This window comes from Salmo trutta, chromosome 36, assembly GCF_901001165.1.
Source record: "Salmo trutta chromosome 36, fSalTru1.1, whole genome shotgun sequence".
NCBI classification, from domain to species: Eukaryota; Metazoa; Chordata; class Actinopteri; order Salmoniformes; family Salmonidae; genus Salmo; species Salmo trutta.
This window is the reverse complement of record NC_042992.1, coordinates 35,953,477-35,962,071: the sequence shown is the minus strand read 5'-3', so window position 1 is coordinate 35,962,071 and position 8,595 is coordinate 35,953,477. Positions and strand designations below refer to the sequence as shown.

The window sequence follows — 8,595 nt, the reverse complement described above, 5'->3', positions numbered from 1 at the left end:
ATTGGCCATATACCACACCCCTTCTGGCATTGGGAGAAAGTGATTGCTTAAATACAGTTTATTAGGTACACCACCCCATTCACAAAAATGGTTTTGCTCCTACAGACAGTGAGTCAAGTGGCCATGGCTTTCTATATAAAACAGGCAGACAGAAATCAAGGCATTCAATGTATGTTCGATTGAATGTTAGAACGGGCAAAACGAGTGACCTAAGCGACTTTGAGCGTGGTATGATCGTCGGTGCCAGGCGCGCCGGTTCCAGTACCTCAGAAACGTCTGGCCTCTTCTGCGTTTCACGCACGACAGTGTCTAGGGTTTACCGAGAACGGTACGACAAACCAAAAACATCCAGTCAGCTCCAGTCAGCTGGACCCAGTACTATATAGATGAGTGTACCTAATAAACGAGCCACTGAGTGTATATTTGTTCATCTATTACAGCATGGTGTAATAAATATTAAACACATGAGGAAGAAGGGTGCATTGAGTTCTAAAGAGAGAGACAAAAGAGGGGGAAGTGAAATTGTACACAACAGCAATGATAATGTCCTGTCGTTAAGCATTGTCACAGAGTACACTTTGCAGCAGCCAAAGGGCAACTACTGTTATCTACTTCCCTCTTACCGGTAGATGTTCCACATCTTCTCACTTCTATAAAACCTATCAAACAATAACATACTTCCATGCTGTTATCAGGTTGTTACGGAACTGAAGGGCCAATTTATGTTTTATGTGGTGATAGGAGTTTCTGGTTGTGACATGATCACCCTATTTGATATTGTTTGATATGCGTATTGACATGTCACTATTTTCTGTAATGACAACTCCACTACACTGCCAAACTGAACAATATCTCAAAAGTACATACAAGCAAGTTTTTTTGCTTGTGCTCATAAAGCACCATGGCCATTAGAAGAGTCTGTGTCTATAGTATTAAATTGCCAGGGGGAAACTTGGTGTGTGTGTATGTTTATTTATTTATATTTAACTAGGCAGGTCAGTTAAGAACAAATTCTTATTTTCAATGACAGCCTAGGAACAGTGGTTTAACTGCCTGTTCAGGGGCAGAACAACAGATTTGTACCTTGTCAGCTCGGGGATTTGAACTTGCAACCTTTCGGTTACTAGTCCAACTAGGCTACCCTGCCACCTTGCATGTGCATGCAAGTTATTAAATCATTAGATTGATAAGCGTGAGTGCGCAGTGACGCCTGTTTGAACGAGTGTATTAGATAATTCAATTAATGGCCCTTTATTTGTTTTGTCCCTACTTTTTACTGCTCTCACACACCTGCATACACACACAACCCATCCATTTCTAACTATGTATGTAACCATGGTTCCTCCTTCTGAAAAGAGTATGTGGCACAACCTCTTCCTGCTCCTAATACTTATAACAATATGGTTATTATGTGCTAAAAGAGAGGATATCCTTGTTACTAAAACCAATTATAAAGTATAGTTTCACCAGGTCATCTAACTCAGCCATTTCTACAGTGGCGGACACAGCAACAGGGAGCCAGGGAGACATGCAATTAACAAAATCCCCTACGTTAATCTTGAAATATAACTGAGACATTATTCTCGAAATATTGACTCTTTATTCTCTGAATATTGCCACTGTTTTAAAGTATGATCATACCAAAATGTTTTATCTTCCCTTGGCCCTAATACTTCCGTAGTTGTTGTAGACTAGTCTAAGTTGGATCATTTTATTTTCCCTAATCAAGATCAATAGGGGAGCTTTTTGAGCTGCGTCTCTCACGTCTTCACTGTTCTCTCATGAGCAACGACATGACACATCAGCCTCCCCGCTGCCTATCTGCTACTCCCCTTGTTCTTGTGGATTTATATAGAAAAGGTATGCCGCTTTGAATGATTTCACGTGTGGTATGATTGACAGCCTATTACAGATCCACCTTCCACTATACGATCCACCTACTACTATGAATGGTGGATAGAGGGCAGGACAGACAGTGAGACTGGCAGACTGTATTGACCTGTGGTATATATAGTAAGCTCATGGAAAAGCGTAGTGCATAAGGGAAGTACCAAAACACCTTGATTGGGGAGGGGCAGGCAAACAGATGAGGAAATTTGGCTAGGATGGAAGAAGTTATATAGTAAAACATGAAAAATGATTTAGTAACCCGCCTCCTAGTAATTTTTTAACTATCCCTAATTAGTTTCAGTTTCAAATAGACATGGGTGAATTAATTCTGAAGTAACATGTAGCCTAATGTAAATACTTCGATATCATCCAACAGAATTCTGCAATAGGCCAACAACCGCTGCCACAAACGCTACAACCGCCACATGGTTAACCACTCTCACCACACCAGCAGGGGGCAGCCATGTCTTCAGTTACTCCCTGACTCTACTGTTTGGTTCGACAGCCAGCCTGATCATGCATTCACTATGGCATTGAGCGCCACATAGAGGGCAAAAGTCACATTGACCGCACCTTCCTGAGAGTGTTAAAGGGTAACTTTGGGATTTTGGCAACGAGGCCCGTTATCTACTTTCCCAGAGTCAGATGAACTCATGGATACTAGTTTTAAGTCTCTGCGTGCGGTTTGAATGAAGTTGCTAACTTGCGCAATTGCTAACTAGCGTTAGTTAGCATTGGCTCGCAAAACTACCTCTAACTTCCTTCATACTGGACACAAAGATATAAAAATGGTCTCCACGAGTTCGTATGACTCTGGGGAAGAAGATAAATGGTCTCATTATCAAAATTCTGAAGTATCCCTTCAAAAACTGAAAGATCTTTCTCTCTGACAATGTGTGTGTTTTACAATGACCTGCTTGAGGTTTGAGTGTGCTCTGTGTATTTCAAGATGCAGAATGAACATACTTTGGTGGATAGGGTATGTTGCAATGCACAAAATCGGTTTATAGTCATGTTTTATATTCAATCAAGCTGTGAGTTCCTTTGAACAAAATAGCTATTTTTATAAATTCTAAATGATTGCTTTTCTCATTCTACAAATGTTGAAAATTCCCCAAATATTTGTATTTATTTTTTAACAATGGAAGCATTATCATCATCTATAACATACAATGTGACTTAAAGTTTATCATCTTATCAGTGATTGCTTAAATATATACCCAGTGGCCCGTTTATTATGTACACCACCCCGTACACGAAAATGGTTCGCTCACATGGCCGTGACTTGCTATATAAAGCAGGCAGACAGGCATCGAGGCATTCAGTTACTGTTCGATTGAATGTTAGAAATGACAAAACTTGTGACCTAAGTGACTTTGAGAGTGGTATGATTGTCGGTGCCAGGCACGCCAGTTCCTGTATCTCAGAAACGGCCGCCCTCCAGGGATTTTCACACACGATAGTGTCTAGGGTTTACCAAAAATGGTGCGACAAACAAAAACATACAGTCAGCGCCAGTCCTGTGGTCGAAAACAGCTTGTTGATGAGAGGTTGTCACGGTCCTTGTCACGGATGGGCTACTACAGCACTACTACCAGCTAATAACAAGAAGCAGCATGAGGCTATGGCCCCATCCTGCCTGGTGTCAATGGTGCAGGCTGGTGGAGGTGGTGTACTGGTGTTCCTGGGACACGTTAGGTCCCTTATTACACCGGACCTCTCTGTACTCTCACTTCCTCTCAATGTATTGATAACAAACAAAACAGTGGATTGTAGGCATGCGTGATCTAAATATATTGTGGATCATGGGCGTACATGATCTAAATATAGAATTGTGCTTTCATTTTTGAGAGTGAAATTCCAGGAAGGAGATGGGAAGTCATTTGGGAGAAAGTGATTTGGTAGTCTCTGTAGTAAAAATAGACTTGATGCCATGGAATTTGCGAAGCAACATCATTTCCCCTGGAGTGTATTTGTTCTAGCAGCTATCAGTATAGTATCTATACATTTACCCAAATTAAGATTTTCCATTAGCAGAAACAATAGAGTGACGTGTAATGGAAAGGTAGTTTTAAATGAAATCCCGTGTTCAAGAAACATTGGGAAACGGCAGCACTCCAAAAAGTGTATTTAAAAAAGTACAAAAAGACGTCACCTCATTTCACCGTCTTATTTTCATCCGGACAGGCTAATGCGTTTCGGCAGTCATGGCTTCATCAGAACATGGAAAGGTAATGGAAGTGTTGTGTTGAACCCTGACTCTGCTGTTTTGTACACTGACATGATATGCCTGCCAAAACGATACATGTGTACATGTACACACACACCACACATGTGTACATGTACACACACACACAGAGACACACACACACAGACACACACACACACAACCTTCCTGGAACCAGAGGAACATGGTGTGCTCACACCTCGGCACATGCAGGGGCGATATATAAGAGCAGTCCAACTCTGAAAAGGACATAGACTCTACAGCACTCGATACACTGAGGACCATCTCTGGAAAGATAGACCAGGACAGACCATCAACAGCTCTTCAAGCCTCCGGCAGTATTTTACTCTTAGGACACCTCACCTACTATCCAATATAATGTATCTTCTGGGACTCTGTACACTGGCACTGCTGGCCTCCACCGTCGCACAGGTACACTACTCAACAGAGTCGGGGTCAATTCCATTTCAAATCAGTTAGTTCAGGAGATGACTTAAGATTCCACTTCAAGAATTCAAAAGTGGCATTCATTTTTCGTGTGCATTTTTCAAAATCACTAGGTGAATTATTTGAAGTTGATATGGAACTGACTCCAGTCATTCTATTTACTCAGACAATATCTGGTTTACTGTATAATGCTTCAGATGTGTTGCATCTGATTTTGATGAGGTTTTTTTTTTATTTGGGGCAAAGCAACGTGTAGTATGCTATTGTGTACCTTGAAAGTTACCATTTCTGGTGTCACGGTAATGGAGGGCAACCTACTAATCTGGAAAGAAGTCAATTCCATTCCATTAAGTTACATTATTTCCAATAAGGATTGCTACATTCTGGAATTAGAATTTCAATTCACTTACTGGATTGAAATGGAATTGACCCCAATCTCAGTGTTACTACATGCCTTAAAGCTAGAATCCATTATTGAAACAATAACAAAGCGGTCACCCCGCCTCTGTTTTGGTAAAACGCTGAGGGATGGGCTTGGAGAAATGGAGCCACTCTCAAATTCATACACAGAGCTATGGATGCAAGGACTAACCATCCATGATATAAAAATGATAGTTTTACCTATGGGCTGGATTCAATCCGTGTCGCAGTAGTATCATGGAAGATCCACGCTAAAATTGAAAGGTCATTTCCGATTGAGCTGACATATGCAGCGTTTACCGTGAATGCCTCATGAGCTTAGGGCGATATTCAATCTGTATCGCTGAAGTGTTACAGATCGAGTAATAAAGTGTAAATGTAATTTCAGTTTGAGCCGACATACAGTGCATTTGGATAGTATTCAGACCCCTTGACTTTTTCCACATTTTGTTACATTACAGCTTTATTCTAAAATGTATTAAGTCATTTTTTCCCCTCATCACTCTACACACAATAATTCATTATGACAAAGCAAAAACAGGTTTTTAGAAATGTTTTCAATTTATTAAAAATAAAGAACTGAAATATCACATTTACATGAGTTTTCAGACCCTTTACTCAGTACTTTGTTGAAGCACCTTTGGCAGCGATTACAGCCTTGAGTCTTCTTGGGTCTTCTTGGGTATGATGCTACAAGCTTGGCACATCTGTATTTTAGGAGTTTCTCCCATTCTCTGCAGATCCTCTCATGTTCTGTCAGGTTGGATGGGGAAATTCCCTGCACAGCTATTTTCAGGTCTCTCCAGAGATGTTCGATCGGGTTCAAGTCCGGGCTCTGGTTGGGCCACTCAAGGACATTCAGAGACTTGTCCTGAAGCCACTCTTGCGTGTGCTTAGGGTCATTGTCATATTGGAAGGTGAACCTTCACCCCAGTCTGAGGTCCTGAGCCCTTTGGAGCAGGTTTTCATCAAGGATCTCTCTGTTCTTTGCTCCATTCATCTTTCCCTCGATCCTGACTAGTCTCCCAGTCCCTGCCGCTGAAAAATCTCCACAGCATGATTCTGCCAACACCATGCCTCCAGGCTTCTACCAGACGTGAAGCATGGCATTCAGGCCAAAGAGTTCAATCTTGGTTTCATCAGACCAGAGAATCTTGTTTCTCATGGTCTGAGAGTCTTTAGGTGCCTTTTGGCAAACTCCAAGCGGGCTGTCATGTGCCTTTTACTGAGGAGTGGCTTCCATCTGGCCACTCTACCATAAAGATCTGATTGGTGGAGTGCTGCAGAGATGGTTGTCCTTCTGGAAGGTTCTCCCATCTCCACAGAGGAACTCTGGAGCTCTGTCAGAGTGACCACCGGGTTCTTGGTCACCGTCCGAACCAAGGCCCTTCTTGCCCGATTGCTCAGTTTGGCCAGGAAGCCAGCTCTAGGAAGAGTCTTGGTGGCCACTGTGTTCTTGGGGACCTTCAATGCTGCAGAAATTGTTGGTACCCTTTCCCAGATCTGTGCCTCGACACAATCCTGTCTCTGAGCTCTACTGATAATTCCTTCAACCTCATGGCTTGGTTTTTGCTCTGACATGCACTGTCAACTGTGGGACCTTATATAGACAGGTGTGTGCCTTTTCAAATCATGTCTAATCAATTGAATTTACCACAGGTGGACTCCAATCAGGTTGTAAAAACATCTCAAGGATAATCAATGGAAATAGGATGCACCTGAGCTCAATTTTGAGTCTCATAACAAAGGGTCTGTATAGCTATGTAAATCAGTTATTTGCTTTTCATTTTTTATAAATGTGCAAAAAAATCTAAAAACCTGTTTTCGCTTTGTCGTTATGGGGTATTGTGTGTAGAATGATGAGGAAAAGTAATAATTGAAGAATAATTTTAGAATAAGGCTGTAACTTAACAAAATGTGGAAAAAGTCAAGGGGTGTGATTACTTTCCAAACACACTGTATGCAGCCTTTACCGTTAATGCAGTCCCTACCACCACGGTAACATTGCTTTTAATTGTCAAATGCGCTAGATCTTCAGCGCTATGGATTGAATAGAGCCCTATGTTGTGAGGCAATAGACTGTTTGTTCACATTTTAAATTGTTTCCAAACATTGGAGTAAAACAAGCTTGTATTTTGGGTTCTGACGGGGTATGACAGTTGAACTAAGGGCTCTATTCAATCCATATTATGGACATTCAGCACTACAGTGTGATTGAAATGTAAAGGCAATGTTCCCGCATTAGTGGAGACTGCATTCCCGGTAAACGCTGCCTATGTCGGCTCCATCAGAAATGACCTTAAAATTTATATTTTGCGATTTGTAACGTCATATGTTATATTCTTCAGGAATCAACGGGTATATATAATTCATTTCATAATTCAAAAAATGGATGTAGCAACTAAGGATTCAAGCTTTAAAGGTACATTACACTTTAAAATGAAAGTTTGTTTGTCTTTTTCCGACCACTAAAGTAGTCTAACGTTAAGATGAAACTACATCCTATCATGTTTCAGGTATGACCCAGATACAGACAGTGTCAAAGAAACAAAAGTGAATTTCTCATACAGGGGCAGGCAAATGACAGGTCAAAGGCAGGCAGAGGTCAGTAATCCAGAGAGGGTGCAAAAAGTCCAGAATGGCATGCATGGTCAGGGCAGGCAGGGGTCAATAATCCAGTGAGGTGGGGCAAGGTATAGAATGGCAGGCAGGCTCAGGGTCAGGGCAGGCAGAACGGTCAAAACCGGGAAGGACTAGAAAACAGGAGCAAGAACAGACAGGAGCCAGGGAACAAACGCTAGTAGGTTTTACGAAACAAAACAAACTGGTAACAGACAAACAGAGAACACAGGTATAAATACACTGGGGATAATGGGGAAGATGGGCGATACCTGGAGGGGGGTGGAGACAATCACAAAGACAGGTGAAACAGATCAGGGTGTGACACGTCCAATGACATCGGTTGTGTAGATCCAGATATATGCCTCCATTCCAAATGAATGGAAAAGATGAGCGCCGAATAAAAACAGAAAATCCAGGAAATTAGACAGTGCTAATCTTTTCCATTCATTTGGGATTGAGGCCTATAGTTGGATCCACACAATCAATGTTTATTCTGGACATTAGTCTTCTTTTGAGGTCTGAAAACATCTGACAAACTTTCATTTATGAGTGAAATGTCCCTTTAAGAATTATTTGCAGTCCACATTGACATTGACTCAATTGTCTCTTCTATCATTCTCTGCATTCAGAATTTTTCAACAATAGCTTCATTTACTCCTACAATCGCTGTTTCTGCTCCTACCATCGCTGGTTCTGCTCCTACAACCAGTGGTCCTGTTGCTCCTACAACTGCTGGTCCTGTTGCTCCTACAACCGCTGGTCCTGTTGCTAATACAACCGCTGGTCCTGTTGCTAATACAACCGCTGGTCCAGTTGCTCCTACAACCGCTGGTCCTGTTGCTCCTACAACCGCTGCTCCTACAATAGCAGCAACTGTCCCACCCTCCAAACCAAGTGGCAGCCCAGCAACCGGAGCGTCTCTGTTGTGTTCTGTGGTGATTCTTCTGCTCTCCAGCCTGTGGTACTAAGTGGTGAACCTCCTCTGGCCT

The 8,595-nt window shown here is 42.0% G+C and overlaps 1 long non-coding RNA gene across 1 annotated transcript; it reads left to right on the top strand.

The window, feature by feature from the left end:
* The first annotated feature begins 4,360 nt into the window (after nucleotides 1-4,360).
* On the top strand, nucleotides 4,361-8,352 carry LOC115175985 (uncharacterized). Its single transcript, XR_003872128.1, has 2 exons — nucleotides 4,361-4,549; nucleotides 8,236-8,352. It is a non-coding gene; the product is annotated as an uncharacterized LOC115175985 (long non-coding RNA).
* The last annotated feature ends 243 nt before the right edge of the window (nucleotides 8,353-8,595 follow it).